This window comes from Pleurodeles waltl, chromosome 1_2, assembly GCF_031143425.1.
Source record: "Pleurodeles waltl isolate 20211129_DDA chromosome 1_2, aPleWal1.hap1.20221129, whole genome shotgun sequence".
In the NCBI taxonomy this organism is placed as follows: Eukaryota; Metazoa; Chordata; class Amphibia; order Caudata; family Salamandridae; genus Pleurodeles; species Pleurodeles waltl.
Window position 1 is genome coordinate 1152481190 of NC_090437.1, and position 23289 is coordinate 1152504478.

Genomic DNA, 23289 nt, shown 5'->3' on the forward strand with positions numbered 1-23289 from the left:
AAGGTTTTGGAGTAATTCGTCAAGTGGGGGCGATGAAAAAAGGGAGGGGGGTCCAAAACACATTTTCCCCAGGCAATTTCCCATAGGATCCATAGTCAAAGCAACAGCCACAACGGCTGAATGGAATTGCACCAAATTTGGTAGAAAGCTACATTTTGATCCAGAAAGAATGCTTTTTGGAAATCTCTTCAGTATTTTTTTGAGAAATGAAGGTTCAAAATGTATATCTCTCTAGCAACACAGTAACACAGTGGAATTACTGCAGAGTACCATGGTACTGAAAAAGCAAAGCATGATTTGCTGGCCATACCATGAAGAAAGTTGAGGCCACCAATTGATGGAACACCCCCTGGGTCAAATCAAAAAGAGTATTTCACAGCTACACAGTGGTATCGAGGAGTGCCATGGTACCACAAGCTCAAAACACAAAATTTGATTGGGTGGCTGCAATATGAACAGAAAGTAGTGGCTGCCGCTTTATGACTCGGAACTAGATCCCTATGCCATCACATAGGAATACAAATAAGCCGCAAGAAGACACAGTAGAGGTTCATTGACCCCCCCTAGTCCTTGTATAGCTGTCAAAGAGAGACACAACCTATGGTCAAATCAAAAAGGTTTTTTTCAGCTGGCATAACACTGTGCTATTGCGGTGGTCAGTGCAGACCCCAGGTCATTTCCCAGTTGTACTACAGTACCACAGTAGTGCAGAAAAAAGGCGTTGGAATGCTGCTAGACTATTGATTTGGCCAGCAACAGGTTCATGCCGAGGTGCATAGTCTGGCCAAAGATATGCTGTGCACAACCTAAAGCTGTGTTCAATGGGGTTTTGGCCAACCACAGGGGGATGGGTGAAAACCAATGCTGATGGGATGTTGGCTGTAAGTGGGAGGGTTGTTGACTCATGGGGTTTTCGGCCAAACCAACATTATGCATGGCTAAAGACAGTGCATGGCATTGGGAAGGCCTAGTTGGGTATGGTAATAAAATACTACCCCTAGATAAAAGAACAAAGGTTAACATGCTGTTACAGTTAAGTATGATTATATTTTACTTTATATTAGAAAAGAAGGATGTGAGTTATATTTAATTCAGTTAACTATAACTAATGTGTTTTTCTTAGTTTAAAAACGTATCATTAAAGTTGACTTTTTCAATTTTAACACACAGATATAAAATAATAAATATATATATTAGAAAAAGACATACTCAATTGATTTTATATATATATATATGAACATTTTAAATATACTTATTGAGTTCTACATAAAATATACATAATATATAGTGAATTTATTAATTATATATATATATATATTTTTTCAATATTAACCAGTGGTGGTTGTTATTGTTAGGTCAACATTTCCATAGATTCCATAGATAATGCCTTTTTTCTATTGCCTATAACTTTAGCACAGTTTGACGAAACTCCACAACACTTTCCAAAAAAGGGCTCTTTTTTGCCCAGTTTGTGCATGGAAAAAGGCAAAACCCCTATGCATTTACCATAGATTTCGTTAAGCAGCTCTACCACAAAAGTTGCTGAACGTAATTACATCAAATTTGGCAGACAGATAAATCTTAGGCCCATATTTATACTTTTTTAGTGCCGCGTTTGCTTCGCTTTTTTACGCAAAATCGGCGCCGCTAAAAAGTATAAATATGGGCCTTAGTTCGCCGACAGTGTTTTTGTGATTTGGTGTAAATTCATTCAGAAGTTTGTGAGAAACTAAGGTTTAAAAATGTTTGTATATTTGGACAGTTGTGAGAGAACACAATTTTGAAAATATTGAGCGTTCTGAATGGCCCTGTGATGCTTTTCTTTTTTTTGGGCCAATTCGCTCCTGCAAGAGTCAGACTCCTACTGGAGCCAGCGCTCTGAGTGGCTGCCAGCAACATGAGATAAATTTTACTGGCAGCCATTAAAGGACCTGGGGCTAAATCCCTTGTCTTGAAGTTAAATAAAATAATGTAAGGGAGCAGGGTACAGAAACCCTGCTCCCCTAGGCCGTAGGGGGGGGACGACCCAAAAGGATCCCCTTCCAGGCCCGGATTTAAAAAATCTGCAATTTTTGCCATGATGAAGTAGTAGTCAGACAGGATTTCAGCAAAAAAAATCACAAAATGGAGGCCCACCATTTCATAATAATTAAATGGGGAGAAAGCATCAGTAAGGAAACTCCCTCCCCATTCCCAGTTAGAGCCCCAGGGACCCCATTCCTAAGGACCACCTATATTTAATTTAGGAGAGAGGGGTGCGCTGCCCTCCTCCCCTCCCAAGTTGTGGCCCCAGGGGCCCCATCCCCTGGAGCCAGGCTCTTAGAGGGGGGTTTCAGTCCCCCTCCCTGAGCATGTGAAGGTCCTGGGGACCTCATACCTAGGGGTTGGCTCACTTACTGTGAACCGGGGAGCCCACTTTCAGGACACATTAGTTTCCCTGCCTGCACTACAGCGGCCAGGGAAACATGTGTTTTCTCAGGTCTTTCTGGAGCAAAACACATATTGCTAACACCTAGAGGGAGAAATGCCAGATTTTGAACCAGGCAGGGAGCAGACTGTTACTGCAGAGGTTCTCCCTGCAGACCTCAACCTGGTGCTTGGTAGGCACTGGGACACCCACTTATTATTATTGGAGGCCATGGAATGGGGTCCCTGGGACAAAAATAGTCTTGAAGAAAGTGGTCGCTTGGCCCCGTCACCTTTTAGACCCACTCCCCTTTTTTTAATTATATTTAGCCCCAAAGAAAGGGGTCCCGTAGCATATTAATGCTTGGAGAAGGGGGCTGCATGCCGCTCTCCACTTACATTGTAGCTCCAAGTGATGGAGTTCCAGGGTCCAAGAAGGATCCCATTTTTTGGGGGCTTTGGCCCTAGGGGATGGATACCCAGGGCCTAATAAAGCTCAGGGAGGTGGGGCATGTGGCCCCTCCCCCTTTTTTATGTTTGGTCCCAGGCGGTGAGTTACCCAGGGACCAAGAAGATTCGAGGAGGGGGTCTCATAGCCACTCCTCTTTATTACTGTATTTAACCCTGAGCATGGGCTCCCTGGGTTCTTTGTGCCTTGTTGATTACTTATGGTGCGCATCCCTCAAACTATGCCACAATTCACCATTTTTCAACATACTCAAGAATATTTTTGTTCATGTGAGTTATTTAGTTACATTGGGCTAGAGGGTTTGGCTTTTTTTCTATATTTATATTGTGTGTGGATATTAGAGTAGTAAATGTCCTACTTCATCTATATGTACATATTGTTTATTTATTTCACAGCCTTGATGAAGTCTAGGAGACGAAACACGTGTCGGCTGTTTGCTGTTTGGATTTGTGCTTAATGTGGCCTTTGACTGTAACATTGACCACACCTGTTCACCTGTCAATAAATTTCCAGTGTCACCTGTTCTTTGGACTTCGATTTTTCTTGAATGACTACTTAGATCCACAATACGGAGATTTACTTTAGGTGTGCCCTGGCCTTTTTGTTTACATTGTATATGCAACCACTGACTGGTTTTCCAGTCTGTAGTCTCTCGACACCTGAGGTGGCAGGTGCCTGGCTATCTTGGCACCCACAACTATTTGCTGCTTGAAAAGACTACTATTTATGGACATTTGCCAAAACCTGTGTTGATGTGCGAGCGCTGTGGCATTCTCCACCTTTTCCTTTTGTAGTTTCCTTGGGGTCTATAAGGCTCGGGCATGGGGCTGCAGGCCCCCCCTTAGATTTTGGTCACAGGAGATGGGGTCCACATGGTTTTTTAAGGCTTGGGAGGGGGGCACAGCACCCCTCTTCTTTTTATTGGAATTTGTCCCAGAGGATGGGGTTCCTTGGGCCGACTAAGGCTCGGGGAGGGGGCGGCATGCCTTCCTCCCCTTAATACATGTTTTGGCCCATGGGGTGGGGTCCCTGGAGCCCAAAGGCCAACCCTATGCCACACAAACCAAAGGCTGTGAGCCGGGGTTGGCAGCCTGCTGTGGGCTTGGCCACAAGACCTGGTGGCAGGCCAAACCCTGTGGCCTACCCTCTGCTGTTCACAGCCAAAGGCTGTGAGCAGCATGAGGTTGGCTGCTTCCTGGGGGCTTGGCCACAGCGCTGCACACAGCGGGGGTGGCTTTACATATGGTAATAAAATATCTTTTTATAGTAAGAAAACAGTAGAAATTCACTGAAAAAAACCAACGTTAATGTAATACTTTGGTTAAGTGTGATCCAAAGATATGTTTTTTTTTGCCTCAGGCAAAATGACTGTGAGGATATTAGGGCATTCTACCCACTGGGGGTAGAATATTCCAAATCAAAAAAGGGAATAGAGAAGGAGAAGCATTAGAATGCTGGAGCAGAAGGTGTATACCATATATCATAGGCCATGAGCCATTTCATTGTCTTCAAGGGAGCTCCTAATTTTCCAATGTGTAAATAGTATTTACATTTAAAATTATGAGTAAATGAAATCACTAGAAAATGTAGAGTTAAGATGTATTAAAACAAATAATTTGAGGGTAAAGGCTACTAGACAATGTCAACATATGGTCACACACAACACAAAACAACATCAAATGTTTGTTTTTCTTTTAACCAGAATAGACAGCTTTGAAAAGAACAAACTGCTTTTGCTTTCAGTAACCATTTTTTTTATTTATTTTTTGGTGTTTTTGGTTTTTGAACTAGAGAACAGAAGTTAGTACCATCAGAAAAAGGAGGAACTCTGAACTGGGGAAAAAAAACTCATAACAAAAAAAAACAAAAGCCTAGGAAAGCATTTATATTCCTGTGCCAACTTGTCACGGGCTGCAATATTTATAGCGTGTTTGACTGACTAAATTTATTTCAACCAAATATATACATTTCTCCTATGTTTTCATTAGATTGTGTTTCCCCAAAAAATAAATTAATAGATAATTAAGAATCATAATGAACTTCATTTTAGCAAATTAGATGTTTGCAATCCCACAAGCGTATCTCAAGACATTCAGGAGACATCTGCAAAAGCCTAAATACACCCATGAAAGACTTTGCATTGGTTAATATTTAGGTCATGCCTCTGGAGTTGCCCCATCACATAAGGGATGCTGCTATTCTTCAAAATTTAAGCGTCAGGTACTGAGCCTGGAAACTGGGCGTTCACATGGGAGATGTACTGGTCGGCCAAACACACCATCTGCACATTCAGCGAATGGTAGCTCTTCCTGTTTCTGTACACCTGTTCACTCCTGCGGGGGGGTACCAAGGCCACATGTGTCCCATCAATGGCACCTATGATGTTGGGGATATGTCCCAGGGCATAGAAGTCACCTTTCACTGTGGGCAAATCCTCCACCTGAGGGAAAACGATGTAGCTGCGTAATGTGTTTCAGCAGGGCAGACAACACTCTGGACAACACGTTTGAGAACAAAGGCTGGGACATCCCTGATGCAATGGCCACTGTTGTTTGAAAAGACCCACTTGCCAGGAAATTGAGTACTGACAGGACCTGCACTAGAGTGGGGATTCCTGCGGGATGGCGGATAGCTGAAATCAGGTCTGGCTCCAACTGGGCACACAGTTCCTGGATTGTGGCACGATCAAGTCTGTAAGTGATAATGATGTGTCTGTCTTCCATTGTCGACAAGTCCACCAGCGGTCTGTACACCGGAGGATGCCACCATCTCCTCACCTGCCCCAGCGGACATGCCCTATGGACGAGAACAGCGAGCACAGACTCAGCCAACACTGAGGTAGTGAAAAAAGAATGTATTGCACATATTTGTCAATCCGCAACGTGCCTATCACTGTGTGTATGCAAGGCCTAGATAGGTGTGACGCATTTAAAAATAATGCCCTGTGGCCAACTGAAATGGCGGCTGCCTGACCTGTAATGTGGGACAAGGGGATATGAGATAACTGCACTGGCATTGTACACCGTTGCGGTAGGCGGTCGAAGACCGCGGCGCAATCCTGCATTGGTTAACATTGGGCCTTATGGGTCCCAGGAGCCAATGACGATGTACGCCGGAGGTGACGGTACGCACCGCCGCGGACGTGACCGACATTTTCTCTCTGTTCACTCACTTGATACCTGACCTTCGACAGGAAAGGACCTACACTGCAAGTGGTGCTGTGACCTCAGCCTGGAAGCGACGATGGCTCATGTGTCTGGGGAAAGGGCCCCTGCCTTCACTTCGGAGGAGTTGGAGAAGTTAGTGGATGAGGTCCTCCCCCAGTACACGCTACTCTACGGTCCTCCAGGCAAACAGGTGAGTACACTGTGAGCATGCTGTATGGGCAATGCCTGTTTACAGTGGTGTGGATGTAAGATATGGGGGGGACTGAGGCCTGCATGAGCGGAAGGTGAGTGTTTGTGCGTCAGGGCAAGGGTGGGAACGTGGGCCAATGACTGTGACAGACCGTACGGTTAAAGATCATCCTTTTCCCCTGTACTATTCCTCTAGGTCACCGCCCACCAGAAGATGGATATTTGGCGTGCCATTGCCAAGGATGTCCAGACCCTGGGGGTACACCACAGATGGAGCACCCACTGCCGGAAAAGATGGGAGGACATTCACCGCTGGAGCAAGAAGACGGTGGAGGCCCAGCTGGGGATGGCCTCCCAATGTGGGAGGGGTGCCCGTCGCACCATGACCCCCCTGATGTCCCGGACACTGGCGGTGGCGTATCCGGAGTTGGATGGGCGCTTGAGGGCATCACAGCAGCCACAAGGGGGTGAGTACCGTCACATCCATCTGACTCTGTGCGCATTAGGAGGTGTCTGGGTGGGGGAGGGGGACAGTGGGTTACCCTAGGCCAGGGCGAGCTTTGTAGGCAAGGAACCTTTGTGAGGCAGGCTATGTGGCACCCCAACCCCACTGGTCAGGCTCCCGTGACTTCCATGAGTGCAGCAATCAGGCATAGGCCTTGTACCCCATGTCCCTGTGATTATTTAGGGAACTCTAAGTGCATGGCGTAGTGCAGATGGCTGCTGTGTCTGTAGTGTCCACCAACGGTAGCGGTATTGCATGCACTGAACATGTCTTTCGTCTTTCTCCCCCACCCTTTTTGTGGTCTCCCTGTTCTTGTGTGCATTAGAATCATCTGGCGGAGGAGCAGTGCCACCGGAGCAGGAGGGAGCTGCATCCCACATGGCCCTGGAGGGCGACCCAACGGAGTCAGAAGCCACCAGTGGGACGGAGGGAGAGGGGAGCTCCACGGCAGGGACAGGAGCAGAGACCAGCAACACCGACTCCTCCTCTGATGGGAGCTCCCTTGCAGTGGCGGGCCCCTCTGTGCCCCTGCATCTACAGGTACAGCCACCACCCCCCTACCAGCACCGCCCTCCCAGCAGCCCCTCAACGTTTTTCCCATGGCCGCTCACCCAGGAGAGTGGGCATCTCCTTCACCCCGTGCACCTCAGCCCCTACCCCAGCCAGCCCTGCTGCCCTCAGCGAGGAGGCTATTGACCTCCTGAGATCCCTCACTGTTGGGCAGTCTACCATTCTGAATGCCATCCAGGGTGTAGAGAGGCAGTTGCAACAAACAAATGCATGCCTGAAGGGCATTCATTCTGGCCAGACAGCCCAACAGCAAGCATTTCAGGCTCAGGCATCAGCACTGATGGCAGCCATTGTCCCTGTGTCCAGCCTCCCCCCCTCCAACCTCCTCCACCCAGACCCAATCCCCTGTAACTCAGCCTATCCCAAGCACACCATCAAACCAGCATGCACACACCTCTACACACAAGGGTGGCTCAGGCAAGCATAAGCACCACACATTCCACAGGCACTCACACAAGCATCATACCCATGCAGACATACCAACATCCACTGCCTCCACTGTGTCCCCCTCCTCCACGTCTCTCCCCCATCTCGTCTCCACTCACACCTGCATGCACTACATCTTCAGCCACTACCTCCATCACCAGCACGCCCATCACCACACACTGCTCATGTGCACTCACCACCCCCACTACCATTCACACATCCACTGTGTCCTCTCCCAGTGTTTCTGTGAGCCCTCCTCCCAAGGTACACAAATGCAGTCACACACCTACCCAACAGCCATCCACCTCACAACAGCCTCCAGCCCATGCACCTTCACCCAAAGTCAGCAAACGTACACTTCCTACATCCACTACCTCTTCCTCCACTCCCAAACCCCCTCCATCTACCCGTCCCAGTGTGTCTAAAAAGCTTTTCCTATCAAATGTTGACCTCTTCCCTACACCTCCCCCCGTCCATCCCCTAGGGCCCGCCTTTCCAGGTCCCAACCCAGCACCTGAGCCACCACATCACGGGGCACAGTGGTGCCAGCAATAGCGGGATTTTGGAGTGTGCCAAGCAACAGGGCTGCCAGTGTCCCAAGGAGCGAGGGCAAGAGCATTCCCCCACCTCCAAAACTGAAAAAGTTGCCCACATCCCGAAGGGAGAAGGCGAAAAACACCTGCCACCAAGGGCTCAGGCAAAACAAAAGTGGAAAGTGGCAAGACAGCTGCGCCACCATGCAAGGTGGGAAAGGGCCAGAAAATCAAAGGCAGGTCCACGTCGACGCCAACCTGCACGGCGGACAAGACCACCACCAGCACCGCCACCTGCACCGCCACCACAGACACCGCCGCCAGCACCACAGACACTGAGCCCGCCACCAGCAATGCAGTCAGTGAGCCCGCCACCAGCACCGCAGTCAGTGAGCCCGCCACCAGCACTGCAGTCAGTGAGCCTGCCGCCAGCACCGTTTCCACAGAGCCCACCGCCAGCACCGATGCCACAGAGTCTGCCGCAAGCACTGATGCCACAGAGTCCGCTGCAAGCACCAATGCCACAGAGTCCGCCGCAAGCACCGACGCTACTGACACTGCCGCCAGCACCGCCAGCGGCCCCGCGACTTCTTGAGCCAGTGGCACCACCGCAGACATGGCTGCCATCCCCAGTGGTCAGTCGTACGAGGCTGGTGGTCAGTTCCAGGAGCCTGGCCAGCTTGCATGTTGCACCACCGTCAGTGGAGTGTCACATCCACTACCTTAGTCCTTGGCAGGATGGAGCACTCTGGGCACAAAGCCCCCTTCAGAACCAGTGGAGAAAGGCATCCACTAACTCAGTCCTTGGCAGGATGAAGCACTCTGGGCACAAAGCCCCCTCCAGAAACAGTGGAGAAAGGCATCCACTACCTCAGTCCTTGGCATGATGAAGCACTCTGGGCACAAAGCCCCCTCCAGAAACAGTGGAGTGTCACATCCACTACCTCAGTCCTTGGCAGGATGAAGCACTCTGGGCACAAAGCCCCCTCCAGAACCAGTGAAGAAAGGCATCCACTACCTCAGTCCTTGGCAGGATGAAGCACTCTGGGCACAAAGCCCCCTCCAGAACCAGTGGAGAAAGGCATCCACTTTAGAGACTGTGGCTTTGCACTCTCTAGGATAAGGCAGTGGGCAAACCATCCACTGAAAAGACTTGAGAGACTGTGGCTTTGCACTCCCCAGGACCAAGCAGTGGGCAAACCACCCACTGAAAAGACTTGAGAGACTGTGGCTTTGCACTCCCCAGGATAAAGCAATGGGCAAACCACCCACTGAAAAGACTTGAGAGACTGTGGCTTTGCACTCCCCAGGATGAAGTAGTGGGCAACCCACCCACTGAAAAGACTTGAGAGACTGTGGCTTTGCACTCCCCAGGATGAAGCAGTGGGCATCCCACCCACTGAAAAGACTTGAGAGACTGTGGCTTTGCACTACCCAGGATACATCAATGGGCATGGAGCCCCCTCGTGGAGCTGGCGTCGTGCACTCATCCGGCTGAGGTGCCCCCCCTTCCCTTCCTGTTTCATTTCGATCTGATGCCCCAGCAGTGTTCTCTCCATTTGGAGTCTGGTATCGAGTGTGGGCCTCACCCATGCATTTTGGGCCCAGTGGTCCACGAACTATGAATGGTGCACTATCCGGACTTGTATAGTTGGTGTACATAATTGTTTATACTGTATTTAAAGTTTTGACTAATGGATTTTTATTGATTACAATCATTACAATAATTTCCTTTTGTCATTGCGTTGTTCGAGGGGGTTTGGGGGGTGTAAATCTAATGTTGCAGCATGTATTGGTGTGTGTGTTGTTGTGGGTGAGGGTGAGGGTGGGGGTGTTGCGTGTTGCGTATGTGTGTCACTCTCTTTTCCTCCCCCCTCCCCTGTGTTGTAGGTGCAGTACTCACTGTGGTCGTCGCCGGCGTCGTTCGTGCTCCTGGTAGAGGAGCAGGAAAACTATCGCAGGGAGGATTTGGAGTTCTGGCTCCATGGCGTCCTGGTTCCTCGTGGGTTGTGTAGAGGAGAGTGTTTCCCCTTCCAAGTCCTGTTTCCGCCGTGTTTTTGTTCACGTTGAATCCGCCCGGAAAAGGTGGCGGATTGGCCTCTCATAATAGTGTGGGAAGTACATTGTCTTCCGCCTGTCTGTTGGCGGTGACCGCCATGCTGTTTGTTTGTACCGCAGTGGCGGTCGGAGTGTTAAAGTAGCTGTCTATGTTGGTGGTTTCCGCCATGGTCGTGATTCCATTTTTTTTACCGACGGCCTGTTGGCAGTCTTACTGCCGCTTTAACACCGACCGCCAGGGTTGTAATGAGGGCCATAGTCTCCTGACTACCACACCTACTCATAAGGGAAATAGAAATAAAAACAACAAGCTATTTTACATAATGTAAACTTCCATTAAGCAGTCAATGTGTAACTCATCATCTAATAATGAGCTCAATCTAGGTATAATAAAAAGCAATGAAAATCATCAACTGAGTTCATCACAGCCCTGTGCCCATTTATACATTGGTGCTTTATAAGCACAAGAAAAGACTGTGCACCAACAGTGTGCACACAACTTGATTTAATCAGAAAGTGGGAGACAGTGGGCCATGAGCTATGAAGATGCAGCATGAAATTAACTCCATAATACAGTCTGTGTCCATCAGCGTAGACAGAATTTTAGTCCAATAGCAAATATGTTTGAGGCATATTCAATGGGTATCAGGGACTGCTTGACTCTAATCAATATGGTGTAATTGAAAGGCAACAGAGTACTAACCTTTACTTTGGATGTAGTAAGTTTCTATATATCTGTATCCACACCTCATCAAGAAGTTACAGATGCTGTAGAACAGTCGTTCCTGAGGACCCACACAGAATCACTACTGGAAGCTGGGGACTCCCAAGCAATTTGTATGATTTAAATTTTAAACATTAAAACAGTAATTCAGGAAAAATACACATACAAATACACACTCAATAAATACCCAAATTACTAAGGATTTTATAATTTTATATTAAAAACATATGAAAAAAACTTAAAAAATTAATGGAAGGTTAGTGCTGCATCTCAGCGACTAACTTTTCAATGAATGGTTTTATTTCGGAAAGCTGGATTTTCACGTCAGTTTCTACATTTCCCGAGGAATTTCTGTATTTATTTTTTAGGTACATAAGATCTGAGAAAGCTTTTTGCAGAAATATGTGGTGGGGAAAGTAAATAAAATCTAAGGTGCCTTAGGTGCCTGTTATCTCTCCATAGCCCCCTTTTAGGGTGTCAGACTTTATATCACAAACATACAGAGACAATGACTCATACATGTGTAAATCAGCTAATAAAAAATGTTACATACGGCACAGGGGACTACAAGGTGTAGGATTCACATGCCAAAGGTATTTTTAAGAGTGCTTGATCTGGGGAAGCACAACCTCAGGATTCAGAACATAAGACAGTGGTTAGCGTTGACTTTAATAATAAGAGTTTATTTCTACTCAAACAAAGCAGGAACTGAAAAAACTGTGAAAAGCATAACTTCCTAACTTGTACCATGCAGTTTGCATGCAGCTCTTTGATGGCAGCTCATAGCTCGCTGTGCTCATTGTAACTTCTGAACTGCACAGTAACAAGAGAATCTCTGTGGCAAAAGCAGACACCTACTGAGCTAAGTACATAAAATACTGTCCTTTGATATGCATGGTAGATTTTCTGTGCAGCAGGCATATTAACCATCTGTGCTATCTTAGATGAGTCAAAACTCCACTAGAAAAAACTCCCACCTCTCTCTAGCAGGTACATTAATCATCAGAGCTAATTTGACACATTTATTGTTGCCCAAAAACTGCTGAATATACAAGAAGCTTTACAGTGCTGCACAAATTAAGTAACAAATATAAAAGCATGTGTTTCTATTGAGGTTCCAGCTGGAGAAGTGCCATCCTGCAGGCCCAGGCCTTAAGTTGTGTGAACGCTGTTCAGCCTCAAAACAACAAGAGGTACTACTCTTCTGCAAGTGAGCGATGTGCGGTCAGAAGTGGAGAGGGAACAGGGGCATCAAAATGCTCTGGACCCAAACACACACACACACACAAAGGGACACTAGCACTGCCATGCAAGCACAACAAGGAGACACATAATAACATAAGGCTCATCAACCTTCAGTTTGCACTTAAGACTGAATGGTGATTGGCGTGGTGTTTAGTCCTGTTGCCCCTGTGATGTCATTTGCAGCTCTTGTGTGCTGTGAGGGTGCATGGACATTTCCTTATCCAGGAGCCGTTCTCAATGCCTTCAATTATGAGAGAAGGTTTGGGTAGGTGCTCAAGACCTGTGGACCCCCTGGGAATGTGTCACAGACTCCTGTGGGTCTGCGGACCACAGGTTGGGGATCACTGTTGTAGAAAGTATCTTACAACAGAATGATGAAAATAGGGCTAACAAAGTATTTCTATGCTCTTTAATCTAATTGATAGACTTGCTACTGTACAATAACTACTTCACCTGAAATAACACTTATTATCATGAAACATATTTAATATATGTTGGCTCCATATGCACATATGTTATACATTTGAGAAAACTACTTTTTTGTTCTCGGAGAGAAAAAGACAAGAACTATGCTTTTACAACAGATGTTGGTGATATCTTTAGTTTATGGCTAACACAAAGGAAGAATTGCAAGAATTTTATGAAGACGTGCATAAGAAGAACAACCATCTAAACCGTCCTATAACATTAGGGAAAACCTAAGTACACTACGTAGATGTGAAATTTAAAATGTTGACCATCATATACTGAAAACCCACAATTAGTGCAATCAAGCTTCCATGCAAGGAATCTAATAAGGGGACTTCCACCTAATCAAATTTTATCTATGATATATAATAGCAGATCCACACAAATTTGAGCTGGAGAATTATTGGTCCAGTAATTTCACAACCCAATAAGAGGATAGGAAGAAAACATGTTGGAAGAATCTAAGAAGGTTGGGCTCCTTAAAACATGTTCACAATTCATAAAAGAAAAATCATCTATAATGAATAACCTACACACATCAATATGGAACAGCCACATATCAAATTCAAAGAACATGGAGGATACTGTGAAAACTATATGACATGATACACAATTAAAATGATTATTCTCTAATAAACTGCCACTAATGCATACCAGACCAAGGAATTATTACATAAATGCTGTAAAAAGATCACACAAAAACATGAAAGCAGACACCTGGTCAAAAGGTACAGAAATACTCCTATGCCTTAATGTTAGAAATTACAGAACAAAAATAAAAAGTGACAACATTTGTTGTTTGCATAAGGGGTAAGCTATGTTGATCAAAGATTAATATACTTCATTTATGTATTAAATGTACAACAGCCTATATTTCACTAGGCAGACAATGTGCAGGTTGAGAATAAGGCAGAATGGGCACAAATTGAATATTATGAATAATAATAAAATTGCCCCAGCGGCCATATACAGGAATACGATCATATGGTTGCACAAGTGAAACACCAAATAATCAATTCTGTGCCAGCATTCCATACAGAAGGTGAAAGAGCAGGACAAATGAACTGTAAATAAACATTAGATTAACACAGTGAACAAAGAATTATAGCAAACAGAACATTTATAGTTTCAGTTAACAAGCAAAAGGTGTGATAGAAAGGAACAAAGCAAAATTATCAAGATAAATTATTGAAATGTTTATGGAAAATAATTAGAAAGAAAAAGCAGTTTTAACATCAAAATGATAAGGATACATGAATAATAGAATTAAATGAAACATGCATATATGGCATTTATGCTAGTTAAGGAAAAAGAGATAAGACTAAATTAAAAGACCTTGAGAAGAGAGCCAAGAAAGAAAGACTACATGATACTAAAGTGGGTAATAAATGGTGGAAGGGCAATCATGCATAACAAATATTTCTGTTAATCTTAGCAGGACATGGATAGTACAATTTCTATAATACATAATTTTGTATTTTATGAATTTTAAAGACTGACATTGGGAGTAGTAAAAGTCTTGAAGAGCACACATATCTGATTCTTTGTATATTATACTTTGTCCGTTTCATTGTTCTACTGCCACTTTTTTAAGTTGACATTCAATGCAGGCTACGAATATTGCAGCAAGTGGCTTCTGACATTTGATACAAGTTGAACATTGCATTAAAATTGGTATTTGATAGTCGAAAAGAGTGTTAAGCGTGAGGGTAAAACGAAAGTGGCTCACTAGCTTCATGGTGCCAACATTTTACATTATATTTTCTGAAGTGTGAACACAATTTATCATCACTGGCTATGTTAAAGTAGCAGTTACTCATTCACAAGAACATAGAAAAACACTACATTCTCAGACAAAGTAAATCATCAGAATCATTCAAGAGTACACTAAAGAAAAAGATGTGTTCATGGTGGCTATATTACTCATACTTCATAGGTCTTGTCCTGTTCCCCAATTGAGGGCATCATGATATTTAATTCCAGGACCTTAAAATCTATAATTTGTTAAAGTTAGATAAGCACATACACCCACAACAGAGAGAGACACAGGCAGATAAAGAGAGAGGGAGAGAGTCTGTTGTGTGTGAGTTTGTGTAGGAGGCTGGCCTGGCTTACAGTGGGTACCTGATAATACTTACACCTTGTGACAGGTCCAGTTATCCCTTATTAGTAGATTAGTAGTCTTCAAGCAGCTTAGGCTGATAGAGGTAGCTATAGCAGAGCAGCTTAGGCTGATCTAGGAGACATGCAAAGCTCCTACTATGCCACTTATATCATGTAGCACTATATTATAATAATCAGAGTTACTAAAAATAAAGGTACTTTATTTTAGTGACAATGTGCCAAAAATATCTCAGAGGATATACTCCCTTAGTAAGTAAAATACACAAAATATACACACATAACAAAATCAGGTAAGTAAACAGTTAGAAAAGTAGTGCAAACACTGTAGAATACAATATGATGCAATAGGCCTAGGGGCAACACAAACCATATACTAAGAAAGTAGAATGCGAACCACTTAGGGACCCCAGGCCTAGGGGGTCATTACAAACCTGGCGGACGGTGTTAAAGGTGCGGTAATACAGCAAACAGGCCGGCGGACAGGCCGGCGGACAAAAAAAGGGAATTATGACCCTGGCGGAAACCGCCAACAAAGACAGCCACTTTAACACACCGCCCGCCACGGCGGTACAGACAAGCAGCGCGGCGGTCACCGCCAACAGACAGGCGGAAGACAATGTACCGCCCATAGTATCACAACCCGCCAATCCGCCACCTTTTCCGGGGCGGATTCTCCGTGGATAAAAACACGGCGGAAACAGTTTCTGCAATGGGAAAACGCTCACCTGAACACATCCCACGAGGAAGGAGGACTCCATGGAGCCGGAACTCCAAATCCTACCGGCCCTTGCATTCCTACTCATCTACGAAGACCAACGCCTGCGCCCGTGACGACAACGGTGAGTACTGCACCTATGACATAGGGGAGGAGGGAGGCAAAAGTTAGGGGGACACACACGCAACACCCCCACCCCCACCCTCGCATATTACAACACACACACCAATGCATTCACAAAAATCACATCAACAACCCACAACCAAATCAGTCCAAACATTGTAATGTATCAATATACATGTCTCAAAAATATACAGATATATTAGCAAACCATACAAAAGTATATAAATTCCGAGAAGTAGTGCAGATATGCACATATAAATGTCCGTGCACCACTAGTCCAAAAATGCATGGGCGAGGCCCACAAAAGATACCTGTCCACACACGGAGAGAACACTGCCGGGGCATCAGATAGAAATACTACAGGCACCTCAGGGGGAAGGGAAGGGGGGGCACCTCAGCCGGAGGAGTGCAAAGCCAGATCCACGACGGGGCTCTATGCCCACTGTATATCCATAGTCTCTCAAATCTCTACAGTGGGTGGGTTGCCCACTGTACCATCCTGGGAAGTGCAAAGCCACAGTCTCTCAAGTCTCTACAGTGGGTGGGTTGCCCAGTATTCCATCTTGGGGAGGGCAAAGCCACAGTTTCCAAAGTAGATAACAGCCTCCACTGGTTCTGGAGGGGGACTGGTGCCCAGACTGGATTAGTCTCCCCGTGGAAGTACCTGTACCGTCCCTGTCCCACCTGCACATGGGATAACGATGCTTGATGTGGCGGACATTTCATTCTTCCCCGGTGCTTTGCCATGGCGGTCTCTGGACTGTTCAGCGGTGCTTTGCCTTGGCGGTCTCTGGACTGTTCAGCGGTGCTTTGCCATGGCGGTCTCTGGACTGTTCAGCGTTGCTTTGCCATGGCGGCCTCTGGACTGTTCAGCGGTTCTTTGCCATGGCGGTCTCTGGACTGTTCAGCGGTGCTTTGCCATGGCGGTTCTGCACTGTTCAGCAGTGCTTTGCCATGGAGGTTCTGGACTGTTAAGCGGTGCTTTGCCATGGCGGTCTCTGGACTGTTCAGCGGTTCTTTGCCATGGCGGTCTCTGGACTGTTCAGCGGTTCTTTGCCATGGCGGTGTCTGGACTGTTCAGCGGTGCTTTAACATGCCGGTTCTGGACTGGGCATTGGTGTGTGGAATGACGTTCTCTAGACTGGGCATTGGTGTGTGGCATGACGTTCCCTCATTGCCCAGCGGGGCTGTGACAGCCGGGGCCCTCCTGGGCACTGACTCCGGCGGTGGTCTCCTGACCAGTGACGATAATTGGGCCCTCCTGGGCACTGACTCCGGCGGTGGTCTCCTGACTAGTGACGATACTTGGGCCCTCCTGGGCACTGACTCCGGCGGTGGTCTCCTGACCAGTGACTATACTTGGGCCCTCCTGGGCACCGACTCCGGTGGTGGCGGTGGTCTCCTGACCAGTGACGATACTTGGGCCCTCCTGGGCACTGACTCCGGTGGTGGCGGTGGTCTCCTGACCAGTGACGATACTTGGGCCCTCCTGGGCACTGACTCCGGCGGTGGCGGTGATCTCCTGACCAGTGACGATACTTGGGCCCTCCTGGGCACTGACTCCGGCAGTGGCGGTGGTCTCCTGACCAGTGACGATACTTGCGCCCTCCTGGGCACTGACTCCGGCGGTGGTCTTCTGACCAGTGACGATACTTGGGCCCTCCTGGGCACTGACTCCGGCGGTGGCGGTGGTCTCCTGACCAGTGATGATACTTGGGCCCTCCTGGGCACTGACTCTGGCGGTGGTCTCCTGACCAGTGACGACGGTGCTGGCGGTGGCGTCCCGACCGCTGGGTAGGATGCCGCCCTTCTCCGCCGTGCTGCTCACAGTAGGCTGTGCAGACTTCCTCTGGCCCTTCCCCACCTTTGGAGGAGTCACAGCTGACTCTGCAATCCCCCTGGAACCCCTGTGAGTTGTTTTGCCTCCAGGAGTCTTCACAGGGTCCCGTCGGCCACTTTCCAATTTCAGAGCCTTTACAGGGGGTGGGCTGCCAGTGCCTTGGCTCCGGGTCACACTGCCAGTCCTGGTGGCCGGTGCACTCCACACACCTTGAACAGGCACCACTGGTATTGGAGGCTTTTTGGCTGAGGCGCTACGACGGGACTGATGAATTGGAGGGGGAGGGGCAAAAAGGTCAACTTTACACAGGGACAGTTTCTGACGAACACTGGGATGGGTAGTTGGAGGAGGTCTGGGAGTGGAGGAAGAGGAGGTGGTTGTAGGAGGTGTCACTTTAGGTGTTTTGGGTGGAGGTGCAGGTACTGGAGGCTGTCGTGAGGTGGATGGATGTTGGGTGTGTGGGTGCCAGCGTTTGTGTACTTTGGGAGGGGGCGTCACAGACACACTGGGAGAGGACACAGGGGACGTGTAAATGGGAGTGGAGGTGGTGAGTGCAGGTGAGCGGGGTGTGGTGCTGGGTGTTGTGGTGCGAGTCCTGGTGCCTGTAGATGTAGTGCATGCAGGTGTGAGTGTAGACGAGACTGGGAGGGAGGAGGGAGACGACGAGAAGGGGGACACAGTGGAGGCAGTGGATGTTGCTGTGTCTGCACGTGGGTGATGTTTGTGTGTGTGCCTGTGGGTTGTGTGGTGCCTATGGTTACCTGAGCCACCTTTGTGTGTAGAGGTGTGTGCATGCTGGTCTGATGGTGTGCTTGGGATAGGCTGGGGTAAAGAGGATTGGGTCTGGGTGGAAGATGTTGGAGGGGGGAGGCTAGACACAGGGACAATGGCTGCCATCAGTGCTGAGGCCAGAGATTGCAGGGTTCGCTGAAGGGCAGCCTGACCAGAATGAATGCCCTCCAGGAATGCATTAACGTGTTGCAACTCCCTTTCTACACCCTGGATGGCATTCACAATGGTAGACTGCCCAACAGTGAGTGACCTGAGGAGGTCAATGGCCTATTTAGGTGTGAGAGGAACTGTGCCCAGCTCCTCCCTCCCATCCTGGCAGTGATATCCCATAAAGTCACACCTAAGTCCCCTACTGTGTGTGGCTGTTTAGGAGGAATACACAAAGCTCAACTGTCAGCTACACCCAGTCATGTGACCAGAGGCAAGCTACAGGCATGGTTAAGGCAAGAACATGCCAACTTTTTAGAAAAAGCATTTCCAGAATTACAATTTAAAATCCAAATTCAGCTTCATCATAAATTAAGATTTTAAATTGTGATTCCAGAGAAACCAAACATGAGCTAGTTATTTCTTCCCATTTGGAAATTACACTTGTAATAAGGCAACACCAATGTTATCCGATAAGAGAGCTAGGCCTACCAGTGGTGAAAAAACAATTTATGCATTTTTCACTACGAGTAGAAGTAAAACATAAATGTACATGTCCTACTTTTTAAGTAGATTGCACCTTGTCCTCTAGGCTGTCCAGGGTCTATCCTAGCTGTCACATATATGTTACAAAGGAAGGTTTGGGCTTGGCAAAAGGCTTATATTGCCAGGTCAGGATGGAAATTTAAACTGCACACACAGGCTCTGCAATGGCTGGTCTGAAACATGTTTAAAGGTCTACTTAAGTGGGTGGCACAATCAGTGCTGCAGGCCCACTAGTAGCATTTCATTTACAGGCCCTGGATACATGTAGTAACACTTTACTAGGGACTTATTAGTAAATTAAAGGTGTCAGTTAGGTATCCGCCAAAATTACCATGTGTAGCATGTATAGAGGAGCGAGCACAAGCACTTTAGCACTGTCTAGCAATGGTAAGGTGCAGAAGAAATCACCCTAAGGCTGACAGGTCTAACAGCTTTTAAGTGGTTTCTGTTTATGCATTAATCTTCCTATTGAAGCAATGAGAGACTTGCTAAAATACAATGTCCAGAAATCATGCCCTCAACACATAACGGAAACTCTTCACAAATATTTTGCCTGTAAACTGAAACAATAAAAAACAATAAATGAAATTGTGTGTATTTCAATAACACACTTTCGCTAACCTGTAAGTAAAAAATAGCATTACTATTAAATAAGTATTCAGTATTTGAAATTAAACATATTGTCACTATTTTGGGAACAATTTACGACCACTGTGTGAATTGAAATGTAGTACATCTAGCCCCAAGTTCCTATCACATTCTAGTGTTTATAATACAGTTGTTAGTGGTCCTGCAAACACATTTCTGTGTATAGCGTCTCCTGTTTGAGAAACTCAAACTACAATAAAAGTGTTTTCTGAACAGAGTTCAGCTGTTCTTGAAAAACATAGGTCTGCTATTCTTCCACCACTAAAATAAAATATTATGTAATACAACTTCATTTTGCTGATGGGATGCATTCAGTGATGGAGACAAGGGGAGTGATGGACAGAGCGAGTCAGAGATAATGAGGCGGAAAAAGACTGACATGGAAGGACATGGAAACGGACAGAGGTGGAAAGACACAGGCATACACAACAGAGGGATGAACTGGGAACAAAGGCACATGAGGAAACCTAAGTAGGAAGACAATCAGAGTTTGTCATAGAGAGATGGACTTGGACAACAAGGAACATTTGGAGACATGGAAACTGAAAGATGTGCGTAGGAGAGGTGGGGAAAAGCGAAACATACAGGGAAACATACACATTGGACAGGAAGAAATGTGCACTGGCACAGGACCACTGGAAGAGGGTGTCGCCGACTTTGATACATGGCTATTGGTAGAAGGTGGCACAGACAACAAAACTAAGATCCATCACTCTGATGCAGTGAAAACTGGACACCAGTTCAGTCAAAAACGTTAGGGTACTTAACCTGCGGGACTGCAGACATTGGCAAACGCTCAATGGTTTTAGACTAGAATGTTGCATGCACAATAACCTAATATCATAATGTAATCTATAATAATAGTCTATATGTAACAAATATGTCTCATGTGTGCAATGACAGTACATGTATTTTGTTCTTTGTCATACTCCGTTCACAGCACTATATCTTGCACACATGATATATACTGGGTGTGGACCCTCGGAGTGCATAGGTTTGTGTTAAGCATTAGTGTATGTGTGTTCGCTAACTTGCTTAAAATGCGTATTTGAACAGTTTACTTTGTGGGTACTTGTGTTTCTTCAAGGAGTTAATATTCTGTGCTCAGCTTTGCACCTGTAGGATGGAGTGTAAACTGCAGTGGTAAAAACACTTTGGAACTTAAATTTAAACCATAACAGCAAAATGGGCTCAGTGTAAAGCACAGCTAAAAAAACACACATGGTTATGCCAAACTATGTTATTTTCACTGCTATATCACCTTTCTTATTGTTATTTAAAAAGAAACATTACCCATAAAAAAACGAATGAATTTGAGCACTATATACCTTCATAATATGAATTGAGTCTAATTTTAAAACATATTTGTTCATAATTTGACTTAGTTTATTACACTGCCAATGCACCATTCATTATTTCTTATTCAAAAACACAGTTAAATTGACGCCGTAAACTGAGCCACCCCTGCCCACTATTTTTGGCATTATAATACGACTTCTATACATTTATGTTTTACTAATGGGAATTTGGGTGCTCAAAAAACATCTTTCTTGAGATGTCACAAATTGTGGCTGGATTAAAAAAAATTAAAATGTTAATGTCTTGAAAATTTGAACTGTTTCAGGCCGAATGCAAAATGGAGCTATTTAATTTCATGTTGGTGTATTTACAAAAAAATTGATTTCAGAGAAAAAGTCAACAATATCGTAGGACGTAATTCCAAATATCACCTTAAAGTGCATTAAAAAAAAGATTGTCTTACTTATACACATGTTAGACCACTTCGCATATTTGAAAGGTTTGTTACCATGTCTGTTTTTGGAAAAAACCTTTCGAGACAAATAGAGGTGTAAAGGAAAACCGGAATTAAATATTCACAAGTGGGCAGTGACAAATCACTTTCGATTTTGAGAGACTGAGAGACTCCTCCAGAATTTGGTACTACCTTTGTGTATTTGTGTGGCAGTAGTTTACACCAGCCTATATCTAAAGATAATAAACATGCTATTTTCGTGCTGAGTACAGATTATCGTATTTTAGTAATGCAGTAAAACTGTGTTTCCTTAAATAGCTGAAATCAATAAATGTGGATTAATATGGTTGCTACAGATTTCTCCCTGTACTGGGAGTCCTAGATCCGGAAAATATCAAATCTGCACGGGTAGATTTATATCTATGCTTGAGCGTTAACTTTCCAAGAGTACTCTAGGAACGTTTCAACAGTTTTCCTATTTAAAATATACATAGTAATTCTGCATGTCTAATTGTAAAGAGCAGGTAACTTCCGTGCAAAATCCTCTTTGCACTGCTGTAATTGCTATTGTATTTTACCATGAACAAAATATGATTACCGAGGAAAAATCTCTTCTATTACACAGCCACCAACTCTGTGGGTGTTGTCTGCCTTATTCCTTCCTCACACCAGTTTTAGGCTCATCTTTGATGTTATGTTTGGTCATGGGCCCGCCCATGACGCTCACACTTGCAGGGAGGTGCAGGGAGGTGGCGTGAATTTCCCCTGCTAGAGTATAGAATAATGGTTGAGTCGGTGACATAACTGAAGTTAATAAAAGGGACTCGGGAAGGTTCCCACCAGTCCAGTAACTAACGAAAGGTGTCCGAGTGTCATTACGGTGCGTGCCCATAACCAGTTGTGGCCTAGCTCCCCACACAACAAATTGTCGACGAAGCGGGAGATCCTGTGTGTCGGACCCCCTTGTGCACTCACTTGTCGGCGTGCACAGCTGAGAGCTGTTTTCGTGCTGCTCGGCAGCCCCTGCATGTGCTGCCGCTTTGTGTGGCACTCACCTGTCGGCGTGCACCGCCGAGAGCTGTTTTCTGTGCCGCTCAGCAGCCCCTGCCGGTGCTGCCGCTTTGTGTGTGCCACGGTGTGCCTGTTTGTCCAAGTGCCAGGTGTGTGGCGTTTTCAACGCCTGTCATCACGCGCCCGTCAACACGCGTCTGATCCGAATCTCCGGTTGCTCCAAGTGTCGGGGACGTGGCAGCTCCAAAGCTCGACTGCATGCGGATTTCCTCTGTGAGATGAGTGGCAGCAGAGAGGGGTGTGTGAGGCCCCCTGCGGTTCGTTTGTGCACGCATCTTGGAGTGCACAATGGCAGGACGATGCTGGATGTTTTTTTTTGGCTGGGGCTCTGAACCAGTGTACAGTTTTTTTTCTCTCTTTCCCTGTACACTGCAGCTTGCTGGAGTTGTTTTCTTCTCCATCTGAAGGACCTGCGGTCCATGACAAGTCCACAGCAAGTGGCAAGCTTCAAGCATGACATGCAGATAAACCAAGGCACATCTCCCCAGAACTAATAACGTGTGTGTACACGGACACAAATACAGTGCAGATAGCCACACCAATTTTGGGAGGACACTGTCACAAAGTCACATCAGCACTCTTCGCTACTGCATGGCGCCTGAAGTGGTGCAGAACAATGACACACACGCAGTTTTTTTTTCCTCCGTGGAGCTAGCTTTGCAGTCGTGTTGGTGTGACAGCAAATCTCCCAAAGGCAGGAGACGACACCTGAGTAATCTGTTCACGTGCACGTCACAGGTGGAGGTGTGGTAACACGTCACAGGATCAAG